Source organism: Lynx canadensis, chromosome D2 (assembly GCF_007474595.2).
Source record: "Lynx canadensis isolate LIC74 chromosome D2, mLynCan4.pri.v2, whole genome shotgun sequence".
NCBI lineage: Eukaryota > Metazoa > Chordata > Mammalia > Carnivora > Felidae > Lynx > Lynx canadensis.
In genome coordinates, this window is record NC_044313.2 from 24,650,954 (window position 1) to 24,674,375 (window position 23,422).

The window sequence follows — 23,422 nt, forward strand, 5'->3', positions numbered from 1 at the left end:
AGCAAAGCCTGACTTGACTCGTCTTCAGAAGACGCCCCCAGATGAGGGCTGGCAGTCAAATCCAGCAAAGGAAAAGCAGAGAGTATACGTTAACTGAACCCTTACCAGGCAATAAACACTACATGGAGTGCTTCTCAATCCTCACAAAAAATTCTTGAGACTAAGCAAGTGTAATATAATATCCCCATTTTACAGATGAGAAAACTGAATCCCAAGCGCTAAGCTAATTGTACCCCCACCCCAGGCACACAACTAGCAGGAGACAGAACCAACGCTTCCACCCCTGGCTATATGACACACTGTGCTCACTCTGCTCTAATGTGATGCTACTCCAGGCAGCAAGTGTTTATGTGAGCCAGTTGTGTGCAAGACAAGAAGCAGGCACACAGAGAGGAGAAAAGCACACCCTGGCCCTCAAGGAGTTGCACATTCTCTCCTGAAGTTCACAGATACTTACTGGGCTCCTCTTAGGTGAATTGGGAAGGCACCAGCTAAACTCTGGGACTCAGGGAGAGATCCAGAGTTCAAGGCCCAAGAATGAAGGGAACTTTTGTTTTCTTTGTTCTTGGAGAAGGAAATAGGAAACAGAGTTATGGAAGGAGAAAAGACCCAGACAAACTGCTGAGAGACCCAGGTTTGCTGAGAGACAAACTGCTGAGAGACCCCCAGGCAGCAGGATTGCTGCCTAAAATGTGAAAATACATTGGAATAATTCATGAGTAAATAGCATTTCTCTCTTAATATAAGCTATATACGTACACACACACACACACACACACAGTATAAAGAGAAATCCGCAGACATGTATGTGTGTGTATATACAAACATAGTTAGAAAGACCTATATAGAGAGAAATGTGTAAACACACACACACACACACACACACACACACACACACATGAACACACACACACCCTTAAATTGGTATCTGACATCTCTGGAATTATACTGTGGTCATTTATCTCTTATAGCTTCTATCACATTGGGTCAGTATGACTTTTCCATATGTCTGACTAGTCTGTTAGATTGTGGCCTCTTTGAGGTTAGAAATCAGGTCTCATTCAATTCTGCATCCTCAATGCACAGCACATCAACTGACACTTGGCAGGCACTACAAGTGAATTATGGATGCAGAACAATAAAAGAAGAGATGAGATGATAAATGTATTTGAGAGGTACAGATAATGTGCTATAAGAGTTGAAAAGAAGAAGCAATTAAGTCCATAGAGTGTGATCAGAAAGGTCTCCATGAAGGAAAGATTACATGAACTGGGACTTAAAGTATGCTAAGAATATGCATAAACTAAAATGGAGCTCATTCACTTTTTTTCTTTTTTTTAATTGAACTGAGATCGATAGAAAAAAAGGAGGGTAGGGGAGGAAGCCATTCCAGTAACAAGAAAAGGTATGGAGGTAGAGTGGCACGGGCCATTAGGGGCAAGAGCAGTCATGTGTTGAATGCAATGTCATGTGTACATGAGCCACTCAGAGACATAGGCCATGTCAAGTTGGGAAAGAAGGCACAACGGACAATGGGATCATGCAGGAAAGACAGAGGAAGACCAACCTATGGCCAATTATGGGTAGATAAAAAGTTTTATGAGTGAAGAGGGCGATAACAAGGAGGGACCATATTTACCAAGAGACTTATTATGTGTCTATATGTAATGTATACATAAATATCTAATAAGTAATATATCAGAGGACTAATTATAACAGGAGACATATATAATGCATACATTATATAATAAATAATTCATATATTAAGAGACTATATTAAAATAAGGGACTTATATAGTAAGTGACAATAAAGGGCAGGACTAGCCTCTTAACGAAATCAGTTGCTGCTGTCTTTGTTGACCATCCACCACCAATTTTCTTGGCCCCAGGCATCTAGTATCTTCTAATGCCCCCAGATGTCCAAGCCATCCCTGTGCCTGCTCTTTACACACACTCGGAGCCAGTAACTAGTGTCTTTATTTCACATGTCCCCTCTTCTCTTTCATTCATCTGTTCTTGACTTATGTTACGCACAGCATAAGCTTCTTGGTGAAGTGATCAAAAGAGAAATGGTGGCTGTCCTCATGAAAGGGATAGTCCTCCTCAACCTGCTGCCTCCAGGATTATGCATTTGAACTAAGGAGTCCAAGTCTCTGGCAGAGTTAGGGAAAGTGATATGTGAGGACAAGGGAGCTTTCTATCCTCTTCCTACCCACTTCCTATGTGAGAGGAGGTACCCACAATGCAGAACTGCAAAGAAGTCTCCATCGCTATCCCACCTGAGAACCCTTCTAAATGTGCCTGTCTCTAGAGTCACTTACCCATTGGATCCAGCCGTCTGCCTCCTGGACAGGGCTTGCATGGCAGCATGGAAATAACGGAACACTTGCAACCAGAGGGCTGCCTCAAAACCCAGTCTCACCATATGCTACTGTGTGAGCCTGAGCAACTTATTTATGTTTTCAGAATCTGCTCCAATTTCCTTAAATGGGGATAATGATACACTTGCCCCTGCCAACCTCACAGCGTTGTTGATTCAAATCAAATAAGGAAAGCTGACCTGCTTTATAAACTGTACTAGGGAAATGGGCGTTATTAGTATGATAATTATTCTTCAGGAGATAAGGGTTCCAAATGATTTTCATTTGGTTGGGGGCTGGGTGAGGGGAATTCAGATTCTAGAGTTTATGCTAAGCTCCTCCTAACAAACTCATCCATTCTCAACCCCAACTTCAGTACAGGAGGCTGCAGATCAGAGTCAGTGCATTCACCTGGCTCCCCCCACTCAGCTTCAGAAAGAAGGCAGGAACCCCGGGGGGATTCCTGTCCTCTGAAAGGATAATGCATAATCTGCAAATTCATAAATCACTGCGACGCTCTTGCCCGTGAGCACATTCAGTGAAGGGAGGGCCTTTCATGCCTGTAAAATTTTACTCTGAAGGAAAATTAATTTAGTTCATTAAACCTTCCTGAAATCTTGGTGCCTTTAAATTCACGGGGTCCTCTGCACATCCCACTCACAGGCTACCGCTTCATTCCTGCCCCTACTTGATAGTTCTTTGTTTCCAGCCAGTTGGAATAAGGACCGCAGCTTTCTTTACCAGAAATGGTTGATAACTGTCACACGACAAAGATGCTACCCCTCTGGGTGGGACAGCCTATAAGGCTGCATTTTCCAGTTCCAGCAGAGTCTGAATCCCAGGGTCCTTCTCACACCTCAGGGAGATCCCCTCACCAAGGAACAGAAACTGAACATTTACAACCCAAAGCCCAACAGATCCCCAATACAAGGATGTCTGGGCACCAACTGGGCATCTTGAACTGTGGTAGGTGTGTGCCAAATTCAGAGTGACATGAACAGTGCTCCCTGCCTGCTATGATTTTACAATCTAGTTAAGAGGACAAGGAAATAGTACAAACTATAGCAACTTGTCATGTACAATGCACAGATTTTCACAAAGCTTTTATCCCCTTTCCTGCTTTTTATAAGGGCATCTCATCAACTCTGTGGCTCACGGCTGAACCTTAGCATGATCCTTGATTCCTTCCTCATCCCACACAAATCAAGGCAAACACAGAGTCTTTGAAATACACTGTAGTCCACTGTATCACACAATTACAGGTTCTCATAATTTTTTTTCATTCATTAACTACAAATATGTATGGAACGCTTCCTGTTTGCCAAGTAATCTGGATTCAGCACTGAAAATAATACAGCAGTTTCTTTGCCCTCATGAAGCTGACATTCTAGCAGGGAAGATAAATAAGCAAGTAAGTAAGTAAGTAAGTAAGTAAATGACATAGTTAGATGATGGTGAGTGCTATGGGGGCAGGGGTGGAATTAAGGAAAAGGAGACGATGAAGGAGCCCAGGTACATCTTCTATGAAAAATGGACACTCCTGCAAAACCCTGAATGAGGTGAGATGAAGTCATGGGGTTATCTGGGTAAGCAACATTATAGGCAGAGGAGCAGTGAATACAAAGATCCTGAGGCAGGAGTGTCCCTGGCATATTCGAGGGAGAGCAAGGAGACCAATGAAGCTGGTGTGGAAAGTAGGGGGAGATGAAGTCAGGGAGATATTCGGAGACTCAGATCTTGCTGGAACTTGTGAACCATTGTAAGGACTCCAGTGAGATGCGGAGTGAGTGGTGAGATGGGGAGCTGCTGAGGATTTTAATAGAGAAGTTTACTTTTAACAGGATCACTCTGGCTGCTGTGTTGAGAAAGGCAGTAAGGGCACAAAAGTGAATTAGGATCCGTTGTAATCATCCAGGTGAAACATGGTATGTGTTATAGCAGAGCAACAGCAGTGCACAGGAAAAGGGACATGATGTTTATGTATTTTGAAGGTAGTGTCAGGCAAACTGGATATGGAGTGTGAATGAAAGAGAACAGTTGAGGATGACCCTCAGAGTTCAGGACTAAGCAACTGGAGGCAGAGTTGCTGGTTTATGAGATGAAGACTACAGATGAAGGAGGTATGGAGGAAAAATTAGAAATTAGCTTTGAACATGAAGTTTGAGATACCTAAGAGAATTCAAATGAAAAAGTCCAATAGTGAACTGGATAAATGAGTCTGAAGTTGAGGGAAGAGAATCTAGGACAGAAATATCCATTTGGGAATTGTCTCTAATTAGATGGTATTTAAAGACACAAGACTAGATTAGATCACCAAGAGACAGAGTGTGAAGATGGAGTAAAGATATGAGGATTGAGAGCTGAGGTGTTCCAGCATCTAGAGGTCAGGGGAGTGAGAAAGTCCTCTCAAAATTGCCACAGTGGATATGTATGTCCTGTGTGAATGCTCACCAAATGGTATTTACTACAAGGAAGAACCTCAGTAATCAAATGAACAAGATGGCCTTCGGTTGAGGCCAGTAAGCCCAATTCCCCAGAGCCCCCCTAGTTTGCTCTGGGGGGTCCTCTGTGGTCACTGCTATGACAGAGATGGAGACTTTGCCTAGGCTTCACACGGACTTCCTTTCACCAAGGTTGTTGTGCATATTATCACTGCTACATTCCCGACCTGCCAACATCAGAAACCAATGTTGAGCCTCACTATGGCGCCTGGTGACAGTTTGATCACATTGCACCACCGCGCCCCACCCCCGCCCCCATCACATACAGGGAGCAATTTCTTCTCATTGTGATTGCTCTCCCTACCTGCAGTGCTTATGCTAGAGTCAAAATCTTTCCATTTCAGAACCCCTTATTCACTGTCATGGTATCCCACACAACATTACTTCCAACAAAGAAACTCATTTCACAGCAAATGAAGTGCAGTAATGGGCATATCCATGGAATTCACTGGTCTTACCACAAACTTAATCACCCAGAAGCAGCTGGCCTGATACAATGGTTGAATGGATTTTCAAAGATTCAATGACAACACTAGCTGGGAGTCAACACTGTGAGGTTGTGGCACTGCCTTCCATAAAGTGCATTTGACCAACATATGGTCAAAATACAATGGTCTGAGAATCAAGGGGCAAAAGAGGTAGTGGTCCTCTCATTATTGTCCCCAATAAGCCATTTCACAGTATCTGTTTGATGTCCCCATACATTTTGGCTCTGTTGAGAGAGAACTCTTGGCTCCTAAAGAGGGAATTGTCAAAAAAAAAAAAAAAAAAAAGACAAAACTCTTGTTCTGTTGAACTGGAAGCAGAAACTAATACCCAGCTATTTTGAGCTTCTCACATTATCACTGAACCTACAGGAAAAGAAGGAGTTATTTATGAATTGGGGATGGAAATGGATGCTCACAGTAGCCAGAGAGAGGGGTTGTGCTGTCTGTTTACTCCAAATTCTCTTTCCTGTCTATGTATTGCAGGTAATCAGGACCCTGAGAATTGTATTTCTAAGACTCTCACGTTATCTGCCTTCCAGTCTGACCCAATGCAGGAGGCAGTATGCCAGTAGGGACCAGTAGGGACCAGTAGGAAAGAAAAAAGCTACTCTTCCCACTCGTATTTTGAAGTCACAAAACAACAGCAGCAACAGAGCTGGCGGGAACAACAGCAGTGACGGTGGACCTCAGTGACAGGAAGCACAGACTTCTGGGTCCCCTGCATGCGAAGCCCGGCACACACAGTAGGAATCTAGGTAGGAGAGATCCTCAGCCTCTTGCACTGTTTCTTCTCCTCCTATGCAGAGGCCTGAAAAGGTTTCTATAGTTACCAATCTTTGGGCAACTTTGCCTTTTCTCTTCCTCACTCCTCCAGCCTTGTAAACAATTCCTGCATTCAATTCCTGTCTTCTCTTAGAAATACTAGAGTCAGAGACCCTCACTGACATAGAAGAGTCTGTGAGATCATAGGAAACCCAGGAAAGCATGTGTGCTGGAAGCCAAGTAAAGAAAGTACTTCAAAGAGGAGGAGGGATCAGCTGTGTGAAATGCTGCTGACAGTTCATGTACAAGGAAGATTAAGAACAGACCAATGGATTTAGCTAATGGATGACTACAGAGGCCTTCAAAATAACTAGTTTACTTAATTTCTGATCTTCACCCCTCTTCTACCATTACACCAGAATGACCCTTCTACAGCACAGGCCAAATCCCATTACCTACTGCCAAAAAATCTCTCCTGGCTTCATACTGTTTTTAAAATCAAATCCAAATTTCTCAACATGGCATGAAAGGTCTTTCTCAACTTGGCCCCTCTAGACATTTTAACCCTCTTCTAGAGCCACTTTCCCAAATGATATCTAAATTCTAGACACACTGGAATACCTATTTCTTCCCTGTTCCAGGATCCCACACTTTTTCAAAAGCTCCCTCCTCTCCTTGAAAGTCCTTCCCCCATTTTCCACCTGCTGATCTCCTCCTCATTCCTCAAGGCCCAGCTCAAACGTCATCAACACTCTGATGTCTCACTTGTCCTCTGAGACAGAATGGATTCTCTTTTAATCCATGTTCCCCTAACTTGTTGCACATACATCCAATTATGCTATTCACCAGATTATATTATAATTATCTACTTGCATATGCATATCCACCATTAGGCTATGTGTACCTTCAAGATAGAGACCCTGCTTTTCTCATTATACTATAAGAGTATTTTATGCTCTTCCTTGACATGGTGCCTATAACCAACAGAAATACACACATTCTTGAATAGAAAGTGTTGCCATAGGTGTTCAAAGGAGGAGATGAGTCTGGTCTGGGGTAATCAAGGTTCTCAGAAAGGATGAGAGCTATAAGTGAAGATCTTAAGAGATGGGAGGAAAATGGAAATTTCCAGCCCTCTTCTTCTGGAGTATTTTGTAAACTCCTTCAAATGTGTCTTTTCCTTAGATAAACTAGTCTGCCAATTCTCTCCAGAAGTGAGAACCCAAGGTGGTTTAGGAGAGAACTTCATGAATTTCCACGAGAGGGTAAGAGAAAGGGGACACAAGGGCAAGAAGGGAAGACAGTGAAAACAATCTTCTAAATATGACCATATTAAGTATTAGAGGGTTGTTATTCTCTAGATACTTCTAGAAAAGACAAAGGTATATCCCTATATCTGATGGGATGTAGGTTAATGAAAACACTAGATCTATAGACAAAAGCATGACCTGATCAAGTAGAGTAGCTTAGACCAGAACTGAACAAATACAGAAAAAGCAGAGGTGGGACACTAATATATACTGAGCACCTACTAAGTGTCTAGCACCATGTTTGGTGCTTTATGTGCATTACACATATAATGGAAATAACCACAGTGAAAAGCAGATATCATTATCCCCACTGTCCAAATGAGGAAACTGTCCAGTCAGGGCCCAGCACAGGTTTATCTATTCCTTCTTGATCCAAGCAAGGGATATGAGATACAAAAATTAATAAGCATTAGTCATCCCTATTTAAAGCAGAGCTATTGTTAAGAAAGTACTGTGCAGAATTTGGTTGCTGAATAAGGTAAGAGACAGATGTAGGAAATGGAAATACAGTATTGTTGAAACAAGGAGCTTATGAAAAATGGCTCTTGAATAGTAGGGGGTTGTTCTGGCTTTGTATAACGAGCCATTAAAAATTAATTAAAAATCCATTCACTCTCATTCCCTAAGGGACTTTGAAAATGAGAGAGAGAGTCATCTCTTGGAAATGATTTAGGTAGCTTGCAGCCCCCTAACAGGGGTGGGGCCAAATGACCCCAGAATTCCCTGCCAGTGTCTATATCCCATGATGATAGCTCACCGGAACTAGAGTTAATTAGCTCAAGGTATACCAGTAACTAGGAGTCTGAGTTCATATCTTCCTATGTGCCCATAACACCTTCCATCCAACCACCACCAGCACCCCCTGAGGAGGAGGCTGAGGGCAGGAACAGATGTGAGCAGACGAAAGATGAAAGGATGGCTCCAAAGCCACTGGAGTGAAGCTTTCAGAGATAATCACCAACGTAAAGGAAAATGTAAGCAATCTGTTTCCTTGGGAAAGGAAAAAAAGCTCTAAACCAGATAGTCTTAGTGTGGAATCTATGCTCTGCCACTCACTCTCTGTGTGACCTTAGACAAGAAGCTGATCCTATGAAGCCTAAGTTTCCTCATCTGGAAAACTAAGCCAATTTCATTTCTTTCATTGGATTGTTGTGAGGATTAGATGAAAGCTGTCTTCTGTCAGGTGCACAGGAAGCCCTCAGCATATATCAGGTCCCTTCCACCCTGGTTTGTCTCTGAGCAAACCAGATCATTTGCCACCAGAGTAGAAAAATGCCATGTCCCAAGAGGGAGCATGTCACTTCTTTAGTGATGACAACTTGAAGCTAACAAAATAAAGAGCAACCTCGCCAGGCCTCTCACTGATGTAGAGATGAAAGCTCAGAGATTCCCTGAGTGCTGGTGCTCACTTTATGTGGACATGCATTGACAGCTTCAGCAATGGAAAGATCACAGGTCCATCAAGTCCATTTTGCCTGGTGTGTGATCCTATCCACTTGTCTCTTTCATTTCACCTGCAGGCACACACATTCCCCTTCCTTCTACCACTCCTGTCAGGGGCATCATTCCCTCTTGGGTCTCAGGAGCTGAAAGAGCTGTCAGCCAAACAATTTTAGCTGCTGACCCCAGTGGATTTTCTGGGGATCAGCAATTCCCCAGATTGGAAGTAGCTACCAGCCCAAGGTGCTTCCAATGAGACCAAGAGCAGAGACTTGACTAGATTGTAAGATGACCTCATGGCAAATCCAAGAGCTGTCTTATTTGTTACTGTATCTTCAGCACCTGAGACAGTACCCAGACACCCCCACCCCAAGATCTCATATACACAAAGGAGGAGAAAAATGATCTATCACCCAATCCATGATCTGTCATTTATCACAACTTGTCTCCTATCCAACCCTACAAATTGGGCTCTGCACTGTGCTAAATATCATTTAAAAAAGGAGAAACATGAGACACAAAGTATATGACCTAAGGCACTTTCAGTGTGAGAAGAGAGGTAAATATCTATACAACTACATTTGGTGAAAATTGAAATTGGTCTGACACGAGGCTGCTCATATTATACCTAATGTTTCACGTGAGTCTTGCAGTAACTATGAAAGATAGACATATAACAGTAATCAGTGATTCCCAAACTGGGATGAAGTAGAGAACTACCCTTTGTGAAAATTTGAGCTGGCTTATTTTACCAGGTGAAGAAAGCAAATGACTTTTTTGGCTATGGAGGCATTACAAGAAAACACAAGGAGGCTAGACTTGTCAGTCGTGTTTCAGGACCAGAGGTGGTCTGCTTAGGCTAGAGTCAGGTGCATGGAGAAAGAGATGAAGTCCCAGACTGGAGTTTGATAACGATGGTTTTAAACATCAGGTATGTTTGTGGAAGGTCCAAAACATCACTACAAGTAGGGAGATAAAGTAACCAAAGTCACAACAACAGAGAGCAAGTAACACCCTCCAAAAAACACCTCCTGACGGGCCAGGCCCTGGACAGTGTATGACTCCTCTTTAATACAGTAGTGCTCATAGGTGCAGGGCTCATAACAAGCTTTTAAAATACACAAGGGGCAGAAAACTAGCCAAAATGACAAAACAGAATTCTCAAAAGAAATTCGAGGAAGAAATGGCAGCTAAAGAATTTATCAAAACAAATATAAACAATATAACTGAACAAGAATTTAGAATAATAGTCATAAGATTAATCGCTGGGCTTGAAAAAAGCATAGAAGACTGCAGAGAATCTATTGCTGCAGAGATCAAGGAACTAAAAAATAGTAATGATAAATTTGAAAAAATGCTATCAATGAGGTGCAAAATAAAACAGAGGCGGTCACAGAGAAGACTGAAGAGGCAGAAGGGAGAGGCAGAAATAGAAGATAAAATTATGGAAAAATAGGAAGCTGAGAAAAAGATTTTCAAAAATTCTGGATCATGAGGGGATAATTAAAGAGCTAAATGATTCAATGAAATGGAACAATATCCATATGATAGGAGTTCCAGAAGAAGAAGAAGAGAGAGAAAAAGACCAAAGGTGTACTTGAACAAGTCACACAGCTGAGAACTTCCCCAAGCTGGGGAAGGAAACAAACACTGAAATCCAGGAGGCACAGAGAACTCCCTTCAGACATGACTTGAATCAATCTTCTGCATGACTTATCATAGTGAAACTGGCAAAATACAAAGATAAAGAAAGAATTCTGAAAGCAGCTAGGGATAAATGGGCCTTAACATACAAAGGTAGACACATAAAGGTAGTAACAGACCTATCTACTAAAACTTGGCAGGCCAGAGGAGTGGCAGGAAATTTTCAATGTGATGAACAGGAAAAATATGTGGCCAATAATCCTTTATCCAGCAAGCCTGTCATTCAGAATAGAAGGAGAGATAAAGGCTTTCCCAAACAAACAAAAACTGAAGGAATTCATCACCAATAAACCAGCCCTACAAGAGATCCTAGGGGTATTCTGTGAGTGAAATGTTGCAAAGACCACAAAGGACCAGAGACATCACTACAAGCATGAAACCTACACATAACACAATGACTCTAAACCCATATCTTTCAATAATAACACTGAATGTAAATGGACTAAATGCTCCAATCAAAATACACAGGGTATCAGAATGGATAAAAAAGAAAAAAAGACCTATCTATCTGCTATCTATAAGAGACCCATTTAGACCTGAGGACACCTTCAGATTGAAAGTGAGGGGATGGAAAACGATCTATCATGCTACTGGAAGTCAAAAGAAAGCTGGAGTAACCATACTTATATCAGAAAGACTAGATTTTAAACTAAAGGCTGGTAACAAGAGATGAATAAGGGCATTATATAATAATTACAGCATCTATCCATCAAGAAGAGCTAACAATTATAAATGTCTATGCACCAAATTCAGGAGCACCCAAATATATAAAACAATCACAATCATAAGCAATCTTATTGGTAAGAATGTGGTAATTACAGAGGACTTTAATACTCCACTTACAACAATGAACATATCATCCAGAAAGAAAATCAATACATAAACAATGGCCCTGAATGATACACTGGACTAGATGGAGTTGACAGATATAGTTAGATCTTTTCACCCTAAAGCAGCAGAATATACATTCTTCTCAAGTGTACATGGAACATTCTCCAAGACAGATCATATACTGGGTCACAACACAGCCCTTCATAAGTATAAAAGAATTGAGATCATACCATGCACGCTTTGAGACCACAATGCTATGAAACTTGAAATCAACCAAAGGAAAAAGTCTGGAAAACCTCCAAAAGCATGGAGGTTAAAGAACATCCTACTAAAGAATGAATGGGTCAACCAGGCAATTAAAGAAGAAATTAAAAAATATGTGGAAACAAATGAAAATGAAAACACAACAATCCAAACTCTTTGGGAGGCAGCAAAGGCAGTCCTAAGGGCAAAACACATTGCAATCCAGGCCTATCTCAAGAAACGAGAAAAATCCCAAATACAAAATCTAACAGCACACCTAAAGGAAATAGAAGTAGAACAGCAAAGAAACCCCAAACACAGCATAAGAAGAGAAATAATAAAGATCAGAGCAGAAATAAACAATACAGAATCTAAAAAAAAAACCCAGAAGAACAGATCAATGAAATTAAGAGTTGGTTTTTTGAAAAAATAAACAAAATTGATAAAGCTCTAGCCAGGCTTCTCAAAAAGAAAAGAGAGAGGACCCAAATGGATAAAATCACAAATGAAAATGGATTTATTACAACCAATCCCTCAGAAATACAAGCAATTATCAGAAAATACAATGCAAAACTATATGCCAACAAACTGGACAACCTGGAAGAAATGGACAAATTTCTAAACACCCACACACTAACCAAAATTCAAATGAAAAGAAATAGAAAACTTGAACAGACCCATAAATAGTAAAAAAATTGAATCAGTTATCAAAAATCGTCCAACAAATAGGAGTCCTGGGCCATATGGCTTCCCTGAGGAATTCTACCAGACATTTAAAGTAGAGTTAATACCTATCCTTCTCAAGCTGTTCCAAAAAATAGAAATGGAAGGAAAACTTCCAGACTCATTCTATGAAGCCAGCATTACTTTGATTCCCAAACCAGTCAGAGACTCCACAAAAAAAGGAGAACTACAGGCCAATATCCCTGATGAACATGGATGCAAAAATTCTTAACAAGATACTAGCATATTGAATTCAATAACATATAAAAAGAATTATTCACCATGATCAAGTGGGATTCATCCCGGGGCTGCAGGGCTGGTTCAATATTCACAAATCAATCAATGTGATACATCACATTAATAAAAGAAAGGATAAAAACCATATGATCCTGTCAATTGATGCAGAAAAGGCATTTGACAAAATTCAGCAACCTTTCTTAATAAAAACCCTCGAGAGAGTTGGGATAGAAGGAACATACCTTACTATCATAAGAGCCATATATTAAAAGCCCACAGCTAATATAATCCTCAATGAGGAAAAACTGAGAGCTCTCCCCCTGAGATCAGGAACACGACAGGGATGTCCACTCTCACCACTGTTGTTTATCATAGTGTTGGAAGTCCTAGCATCAGCAATCAGAAAACAAAATGAAATAAAAGGCATCCAAATTTGCAAAGAAGTCAAACTTTCACTTTTCACAGACAACATGACACTCCACATGGAAAACCCAAAAGACTCCCCCAAAAGACAGCTAGAACTGATACATGAATTCAGCAAAGTTGCAGGATACAAAATCTATGTACGGAAATCGGTTTTATTTTTTTATACCAATAATGAAGCAACAGAAAGAGAAATAAGGAAAATGATCCCATTTACAATTGCACCAAGAACCATAAAATACCTAGGAATAAACCTAACCAAAGATGTAAAAGATCTGTATGCTGAAAACTATAGAAAACTTATGAAGGAAATTGAAGAAGACACAAAGAAATGGAAAAACATCGCATTCTCAAGGATTGGAAGAATAAATATTGTTAAAATGTCAATACTACCCAAAGCAATCTACACATTCAATGCAATCCTAATCAAAATTGCACCAGCATTGTTCTCAAAGCTAGAACAAACAATCCTAAAATTTTTATGGAACCTCAAAAGACCCTGAATAGCCAAAGTAATATTGAAGAAGAAAAACAAGGCAGGACTCATCACAATCACAGACTTTAGCCTCTACTACAAAGCTATAATCATCAAGACAGTATGGTATTGGCACAAAAACAGACACATACACCAATGAAATAGAATACAAAACCCAGAATTGGACCCACAAATGTATGGCCAACTAATCTTTCACAAAGCAGGAAAGAGTATCCAATGGGAAAAAGACAGTCTCTTTAGCAAATGGGTGCTGGGAGAACTGGACAGCAACACGCAGAAGAATGAAACTGGACCACTTTCTTACACCATACACAAAAATAAACTCAAAATGGACAAAAGACCTAAATGTGAGACAGGAAACCATCAAAACCCTAGAGGAGAAAGCAGGCAACAACCTCTATGACCTCAGCTGCAGCAATTTCTTACTCGACACATCTCCAAAGGCAAGGGAATTAAAAGCAAAAATGAACTATTGGGACCTCATCAAGATAAAAAGCTTCTGCACAGCAAAGGAAACAATCAACAAAACTAAAAGGCAACTGACAGAATGGGAAAAGATATTTGCAAATGACATATCAGATAAAGGGTTAGTATCTAAAATCTATGAAGAACTCACCAAACTCCGCACCCAAAAAACAAATATCCAGTGAAGAAATGGGCAGAAGACATGAATAGACACTTTTCCAAAGAAGACATCCAGATGGCCAACAGACACATGAAACGATGCTCAGCATCACTTATCATCAGGGAAATACAAATCAAAGCCACACTGAGATACCACCTCACACTGGTCAGAGTGGCTAAAATGAACAAATCAGGAAACTATAGATGCTGGCAAGGATGTGGAGAAATAGGAACCTTCTTGCACTGTTGGTGGGAATGCAAACTGGTACAGCTGCTCTGAAAAACAGTGTGGAGGTTCCTCAAAAAAATAAAAAAGAACTACCCTATGACCCAGCAATAGCACTGCTAGGAATTAATCCAAGGGATACAGGAGTGCTTATGCATAGGGGCACAGGTACCCCAATGTTTATAGAGGTGCTTTCAACAATAGCCAAATTATGGAAAGAACCTAAATGTCCATCAAATGATGAATGGATAAAGAAGATGTGGTTTATATATATAATGGAATACTACTTGGCAAAGAGAAAGAATAAAATCCTGCCATTTGCAGCAATTTGGATGGAACTGGAAGGTATTATGCTAAGTGAAATAAGTCAGTCAGAGAAAGAAAGGTGCCATATGTTTTCACTCTTATGTGGATCCTGAGAAACTTAACAGAAGACCATGGGGGAAGGGAAGGGGGAAAAAAAGCAGTTACAAACAGAGAGGGTGGGAGGCAAACCATAAGAGTCTCTTAAATACAGAGAACAAACTGAGGATTGATGGGGGTGGGGGAGAGGGGAAAGTGGGTGATGGGCACTGAGGAGGGCACTGGTTGGGATGAGCACTGGGTGTTGCATGTAAGCCAATTTGACAATAAATTATATTAAAAAATAAAATAAAAATGTAGAGCTAAAAAAACACCATGTATGTAAATTTCCTATTGTTTCTGTAGGGAAAGATCACCACAAATGGAGTGGCTTAAAGCAATACAACTATATTATCTTACAATTTTGGAAAACAGAAGTCCAAAATAGGTTTCAGTAGCTAAAATCAAGCTGCCAGTAGGGCTGTGTTTCTACATCCTTTCTTGGGCTCCAGGGGAGAAACCATTTTCTTGCCTTTCCCAACTTCTAGATGCTGCACCCATTCCTTTCTTGTGGTTCCATTCCATATTCAAAGCCACAAATGGCTAATCAACACTCTTTCTCACACTGTATCAGTCTCCTACTCTTCTGCCTTCCTCTTCCCCATTTAAGGATCCTCTGATTACACCGGGTCCAGCCAGATAACCCAAGATAATCTCTTCATCTTCAGCTCAAATGATTACAACCTTATTTCCATTTACTATCTTAATTCCCCTGCATCTTATAACCTAACATATTCAAAGGCTGCAGGCATTAATTGTGGACATCTTTGGGAGGCCACTATTATGCCTACCATGTCAGGTTAAGGAGATTCTACTCTACTCAGTAAATAGCACAGAGATGTCTAAGTGCTTGAGGTGAATGATTTGTTGGCACCTATGTTTTGGAAACAAAACTGTCCAGAGTATGAAGGATAGATCAGTGAAGATGAAAAACAAGGAGGCTAGTGAGGATATTGCAATAATCCAAATTTAAGAGACTAAAGATCTGAACTGAGATAATGATAATTGGAAAGAAAAGGAGAAAAAAAATCTATGAAAATTGTTGCTAAAAATTGCAAATGATGCATAATAGAAAAGAAAGGAGTCAAAGATGCCTCAGAGATTTCTAGGAAGTTAGTGGGTTTCATTATAATTCGAAGGCCTGCACTTGAATCCAGCTCCAACACTTAACAGGAGGAGCATCTTGTATGTTTGCATAATCTAACACTCATTTCACGCCCCAGCTTGGTTAGATGGGATTCCAGCCTAACTCCCTGAATCTATGCATTCTCCCTTTCTTTGGAAACATGTTCATGGCCATAGCTCTCCCTCTTTCCCCTCTTGCTCTTGTTCATGTACCTAAGAGATGGATGGGAATATTTGTTATTACCTGCCCAACTGCCTGAACTTCTAAGGATTTCCCTCCCTAGGTTAATATGCTTAGCTTCACCCACATATCTGGTCACCTCTTGAACACATTCACAAACCACTTGCCTGGATCTCACTTGCAGATTGCCCAGATTTCCATGTTCTTTCTGAGTTGGCCTTGTTCTAGATCTTGATCCAGAATAACTGAGAATTGGGCCATAGAAGCCATATCTCAGGACATAACAGATGAAGGGCTGTCCTATTCATGTGGTAGGAGGTGGGGAGGGGATGTAGATTTTAATCTGTTCAAACTCTTGGACAAGCACTTAGTCAAAACCCCAGAGGTCTGTCCCATATATTCTAGCAAAAGGACCATCCTTTCAAGCAAGACAGTGCTCATAAATCCCAGACATTAGAGGTAAAAATATTTAGTGTGTAATCAGGGCCATGCCATACCTAGAGAAGAATTGCTCCCCTCTGGTCTTCTGCAGTGGCCAGCATTCCCCTAGCAACCAAATCAGTGTCCACACTAGAAAGTTATCTAGATTGCCTAAAATAACACAAGCCTAGACTTTGTCTCCATATAACTCCTCGGAAAGGAGCAGAACCTCCAGCGGCTGATGGTGGATGATTTAAGAACCCTCTCTCATGTAGCCTAGGACATAATAACAAAGAACACATAATTTATTTGTATTGATTCACCAGCACACATTTGATCATATCTCCTTGTCCTTTCTTTTGCTAAGAATCCATGGCCACAGTCCTGAGAAATTTATCTTTTGCAGAATATCTCTGTAAAAAATAAGTTCCTCACATATCTTAGGTACAGAAAAAGAGTACAGCCAAGGAGACTTGCCAAGGAAAAGGGGAAAGGGGGTCGGCAGCCCTTCTTGTATACTGACTCTCATCTAAACAATCTCCCTCCATGATATGAAGCAGAAAAGTGTGCATGGGAATCAGGTTTGGGGCAGGGACTGTCAGATACAGAAACAGAAAGTGGAGACAGATCAGATTCCTGCTCTAGAGAAACAAGGAGCACAGAAGAGCTGGTCGGAGTCTGAGTCAAAGAGAAGGAATAAAAGTGAGGAACAGAAACAAGTTTGGACCTCACGATAGATTGAGTTGGCATAAAAATGCCCAGGTGTTCAGCTCTGTTTCCATTTAACCTTGAATGACTAACTTTCTTGTACTGAGCATCTACTGTGTATTTGGCTCTGCTCCAGAAGCCAGAGTAGGTTAGACATAGTTTCTTCTCTCCAGAAATTCTCAATCTAATGAGGGGAGGGGAAATAGATAAGTAAACAAATACATAATGTGATTCCTGCACTAACAAGGGTACTGAACTGCACTAACTCAAGGACTCTGGTGATGCTTATAATTCCATGGTGTAGAGGCTCCCCCCACTCCAAAACAGAACACAAAACAGTAGGGAAAATCAAAAGAAATGGCTTTGCATTTTGACAAGCCTGATCAACTTTGGTCAGCACAGGGAACTTTAGACCTGATGTTGAATGTGATCACGTAGAAAGGAGCCATTTGTTTTGAACCCGCTGTATTCCTTGGTGTCCCACAGAGATGTGGCAGTAACGGGGCCCCACCATTAGTTGCCCTTGGCACTAAGAAGATTGGCCTAGAAGACCTCAAAAGGAACATAAACCCTCCCCTCTGTCACATGTTCTCCTCTCCCTGTTTCTCTCTGCCTGCCAGAATCTTCCCACCCACTCTTCAAGTATCAGCTCAAGCCCGCCACACCCAGCAAGATCATCCATTACCCTCGTCCACATACATCTCTCCATCTGTGGCCAACTTATTTCTCACTGTCTCCCATGTCACACGCTTATCATCTTACAAATTTGACCATGATACTCCTTCCATTGAGTGGTGGAGTTCACATCCCTCCTTTTGAAAGTGGACAGATCTTTGTTATGGCCCAGACCAATGGCACAGAGGGGAAATGGTATTAAGTGACTTCAAAGGTGACACTGTGTGCCCTTAGAATGGCCACTCTCGGGGTCCAAATGCCATGTGTGAGGAAGTAAAAAACCAGCCCACAACAGGATAGACCACAGACAGGGGCCACAGAGTTTCAGCCCATGGCCCAGTTGAGGAGCCAGGTGAGAATGACAGTCAGTCACCAGACATGAGGGAATACATACCCTCCAATAAGGCCACTGAGTCAGTCTCAGCTTTGATTCATTCAGCTGAGGCACCAGACATGGCATACCTCATGCCCTATCAAAATCCTTGACCCACAAAATGTATGTACATAATAAAATGTTGTTCTTTTGCATCACTAAGTTTCAGGGTGGTTCGTTACACTGAAAAGGCACCTAGAACACCATTCAAAAAACACATGCAGCATTTAAGGCAGACAGCATTAGGCACATGGAATAATTTTTAATGATTTGATTCATAAAGACCTAATCTCCATACCTAGAACGTATACCCCTTGAGAGAACACATTAGAACCTAGCAGGCATATTCCTACAGGTATACTAAATACCACATGCCCTGAAGAGTATTCATCAAGGAACCCCTCAGACCTATCCCTTCCTTGAGGAATGCTACATCTCAAAGAGAGCACAATCATCCCCTTAGTTGTCCAGGTCAAACATCCAGGAATCCTGCTATATGCAGCACATGCAACCCCACCCTACTCTTCTGTCTCTGATATTCACATCTCACCCTTCTATATAGCCCCACCCCTCCTTCCCAAGTTCAAACTGTCATCCTCTCTCATGAGCCCTTCTGCGACTGCCTCCTTCTGGTATCCCCACCTCTAGTTGCACAAGCCTCTGGTTCTGCAAAGTGCCATGCTACCTTCCCAACACCCAAATATGATCAGGTCATTCTCAAAATCCTCCCTGACTCCCTACTGCCTACAGGGGACAATCTAAAGTAACTGACAAGGCACAAGGGCTTTGTCAACCTGGTCCTGGCCTAGGTCTCTATGTCTCTATCCATATTTCCTGCCACCTTGGGTTCTATTTTCTGGGTCACTCATCTGAACCAAAGAATGGAGAAGATGATTTGAGTGACTTTTTTCGATTCTCCTCACAATAGTACATAACCAAAGCATTCAGGATTAATTTATTCATTCTCATGTTCTCTGTTTCTGTCCTGTCTCCTGGCTTAATTATATTGCAGAACCCTCTCTAGAGTCTAGAACTGTGCTCTCCAATACCATATCCATTAGCTACACATGCCTATTTAAATTTAAACAATGAAAATTAAGTAAATAAATAAAATTAAGTAAATAAAAATTAATAATTCAGTTCCTCAGTCACACGAGTCACATTCAAGCACTCAGCAGTCACATGTGGCTAGTGGCTAATATACGGGACACAGAAGATCATAGAACACTCCCATCACTGCACAAAGTTCTGTCGAATAGTGATGATCTAGATATTCTCAACTAAGTGTTGTCCTAGAAATACAGTTCCCTATTTTCTCACCTAAAATGCAGACTTTAAAAAAAATTTTATGATTTATTTATTTTGAAAGAGAGAGAGCAAGGGAGGGATTGGTGGGGGCGTGGAACTCAAGCAGGTTCCACACTGCCAGTGCAGAGCCTGATGTGGAGCTTGAACCCACCAACCATGAGATCATGGCCTGAGCCAAAATCAAGAGTTTGATGCTTAACCAAGCCACCCAGGCATCCCTAAAATGCAGACTTTAAATACCCATTATTGTGTAATGGAGAGCTAGCTTTGCCATGTCTCTCCATGCCCTCTCCTTCTGGGAACAATATCCCTTTGGGGAACCAGTTTCTCCCCATGATGAGTCATATGGTTCAGGTGGCATGGGCCATGGTACTGAGTCTATCCTCAGCTTGAAGAGCTGGCCCTATTTATCCCAAGTCAGTCTTCCACCCCAGCCCTATGGTATAGTGATTGATTCCAAGAAAAACATGTTACCAAACTGGAGTCAATAATATCCAAGACGAGTCTTGCTGGGACTTTTGTGAAATAGAAGCATCACCTTCCTTCCTCAAGAAACATCAGAAGAGACTTTTGTCTTCTAAATAATATGGAATGAAGGTATGAGTTCTAGAATACTATGACCATTTTGCTGTCTTGCAAGGAAAGCCTGACATTGCTGGGGGAAAAGAAAGTGAAACCTGAGGATGTGGCCAACACTGCATAAGCCAGAGTAGAAATACTACAGGAATGTAAGTACTGATGTTATCATTTGAGCTGCTGTATCAAACCTGACCTGAAGCTGTTAACCTCTAGTATTTTATGTCAAATCAGCCAATAAATCCTTTTTGTCTCAGTTCATCCATATTCTTTTTTTTTTTTTTAATTTTTTTTTCAATGTTTATTTATTTTTGGGACAGAGAGAGACAGAGCATGAACGGGGGAGGGGCAGAGAGAGAGGGAGACACAGAATCAGAAACAGGCTCCAGGCTCTGAGCCATCAGCCCAGAGCCTGACGCGGGGCTCGAACTCACGGACCGCGAGATCTTGACCTGGCTGAAGTCGGACGCTTAACCGACTGCGCCACCCAGGCGCCCCATTTCATCCATATTCTAATTACACCTGAAATACTCTAGCCATCCTTTGAGCCTCAGGTCAAAGTTACCTCCTCCACAAGGCCTACCCTGTCTTTTCCAGACAGACTATTATTCCTTCTTTTATATGACCCTTGCTACACCCTAGCATTATAACAACTTCTTACTGAATTGTGATGTTAACATTTTATCTTCTTACTACACTGTGAGATATTTGAGAGTGAGTTTCGAGCCTCTTGATCTTTCTGAAAAATAAGGAAATACACAAACATAACCCTACCTGATCTGTAATAGATGCTTCCAAGCATCTGTTAATAAGTGAATATCTACAGGATAAATGGTAGCCAACTGACAAATTTCAGTTCACAACAGTAATGGTAGTAGGACTACAAGTCAACATCTATATCCACTACTTCATTTAGCCCTTACAGCAATCCTATGAAATGTGACCACCATTATTCCCCTCCCCCACTTTTTTAAAACAGGATCAACCAGAGTCCTGAAAAGATTATGTAACTAAACAAAGTTCCATGACGCATAAATGACAGCACTTGACATATTCTAACAAAAAAATACGACTGTTCCCTCCCAAGGTTTCATATCCTACCTCCCTCCTTGTTATTAATGTTTATTCATTTTGAGAGAGGAAGAGACAGAGACAGAGAGAGCACGAGTAGAGGAGGGGCAGAGAGAGGGAGAGGGAGAGGGAGAGGGAGAGGGAGAGGGAGAGGGAGAGGGAGAGAGGGAGAGGGATTGAGAGAGAGAGAGAGAGAGAGAGAGAGAGAGAGAGAGAATCCCAAGAAGGCCCCACACTATCAGCACAGAGCCTGCCATGGGGCTCAATCAGAAACCCTGAGATCATGACCTGAGCCAAAATCAAGAGTCAGATGCTTAACCAACTGAGCTGCCCAGGGCCTCCCTCCACCTCCCTCCTGATTAAGGGGGTCAACAAACTCAGCAACTTTGGCACCACAGAAATTATCATGCCAGCTTGGTGTATACTAGAACCTCTGCTGGCTAAGCCTCTCTCTCAAGGCTAAGTTCAAAATCAACCAAACAAAATCTTCAAGATGGAACCACAAACTCAATCTCAAGCCAACTGTTTACTCTAAGCTCAGAGGTTAAAGAAGACCTGGGGGACTGCAGGTCGGGCACGAAGGCTGCATGAGCGACGTCAGCTCTCTGGAAGCAAGGACAGGGCACTTCTTTTTTTTTTCTTTTTTTTCAATATATGAAATTTATTGTCAAATTGGTTTCCATACAACACCCAGTGCTCATCCCAAAAGGTGCCCTCCTCAATACCCATCACCCACCCTCCCCTCCCTCCCACCCCCCATCAACCCTCAGTTTGTTCTCAGTTTTTAACAGTCTCTTATGCTTTGGCTCTCTCCCACTCTAATCTCTTTTTTTTTTCCTTCCCCTCCCCCATGGGTTTCTGTTAAGTCTCTCAGGATCCACATAAGAGTGAAAACATATGGTATCTGTCTTTCTCTGTATGGCTTATTTCACTTAGCATCACACTCTCCAGTTCCATCCACGTTGCTACAAAAGGCCATATTTCATTCTTTCTCATTGCCACGTAGTATTCCATTGTGTATATAAACCACAATTTCTTTATCCATTCATCTGTTGATGGACATTTAGGCTCTTTCCATAATTTGGCTATTGTTGAGAGTGCTGCTATAAACATTGGGGTACAAGTGCCCCTATGCATCAGTACTCCTGTATCCCTTGGGTAAATTCCTAGCAGTGCTACTGCTGGGCCATAGGGTAGGTCTACTTTTAATTTTCTGAGGAACCTCCACACAATTTTCCTCCAAATTGGCTGCACCAATTTGCATTCCCACCAACAGTGCACGAGGGTTCCCGTTTCTCCACATCCTCTCCAGCATCTATAGTCTCCTGATTTGTTCATTTTGGCCACTCTGACTGGCGTGAGGTGATATCTGAGTGTGGTTTGATTTGTATTTCCCAGATAAGGAGCGACGTTGAGCATCTTTTCATGTGCCTGTTGGCCATCCAGATGTCTCCTTTAGAGAAGTGTCTATTCATGTTTTCTGCCCATTTCTTCACTGAGTTATTTGTTTTTCGGGCGTGGAGTTTGGTGAGCTCTTTATAGATTTTGGATACTAGCCCTTTGTCCGATATGTCATTTGCAAATATCTTTTCCCATTCCGTTGGTTGCCTTTTAGTTTTGTTGGTTGTTTCCTTTGCTGTGCAGAAGCTTTTTATCTTCATAAGGTCCCAGTAATTCATTTTTGCTTTTAATTCCCTTGCCTTTGGGGATGTGTCGAGTAAGAGATTGCTACGGCTGAGGTCAGAGAGGTCTTTTCCTGCTTTCTCCTCTAGGGTTTTGATGGTTTCCTGTCTCACATTCAGGTCCTTTATCCATTTTGAGTTTGAGGACAGGGCACCTCCCACCTCTCTGCTCTCCCGACCCCCAGGTTCCACCTCCACATCTTGAGTCACACTCCACCTTCAGTTTCTGCTTCCAGGCCACCTACCTCACAGTGCTCGGATGGCAGGCTCTAGTTTTTCTCCTAAACTTGGAACTTTGATTCAAAAGAGCAGGTTTTGGGTCACAGGTGATCCGGGGAAAGGGAAGGAACACACACGTGTCTCCTACCATCCAGGACACTGAGGGGTTTAGGTGGACAGTACGGGACTTCAAAGAAAAGTGAAGCCCAGAATCACAGGAAAGGGATCATTCAATCAGCCAGCATGTGCCCAATACCTAAAATGTGCCAAGGGATTCTCAGGTATTGTGGGCACGTGAGGGAAAGACGGGGCAC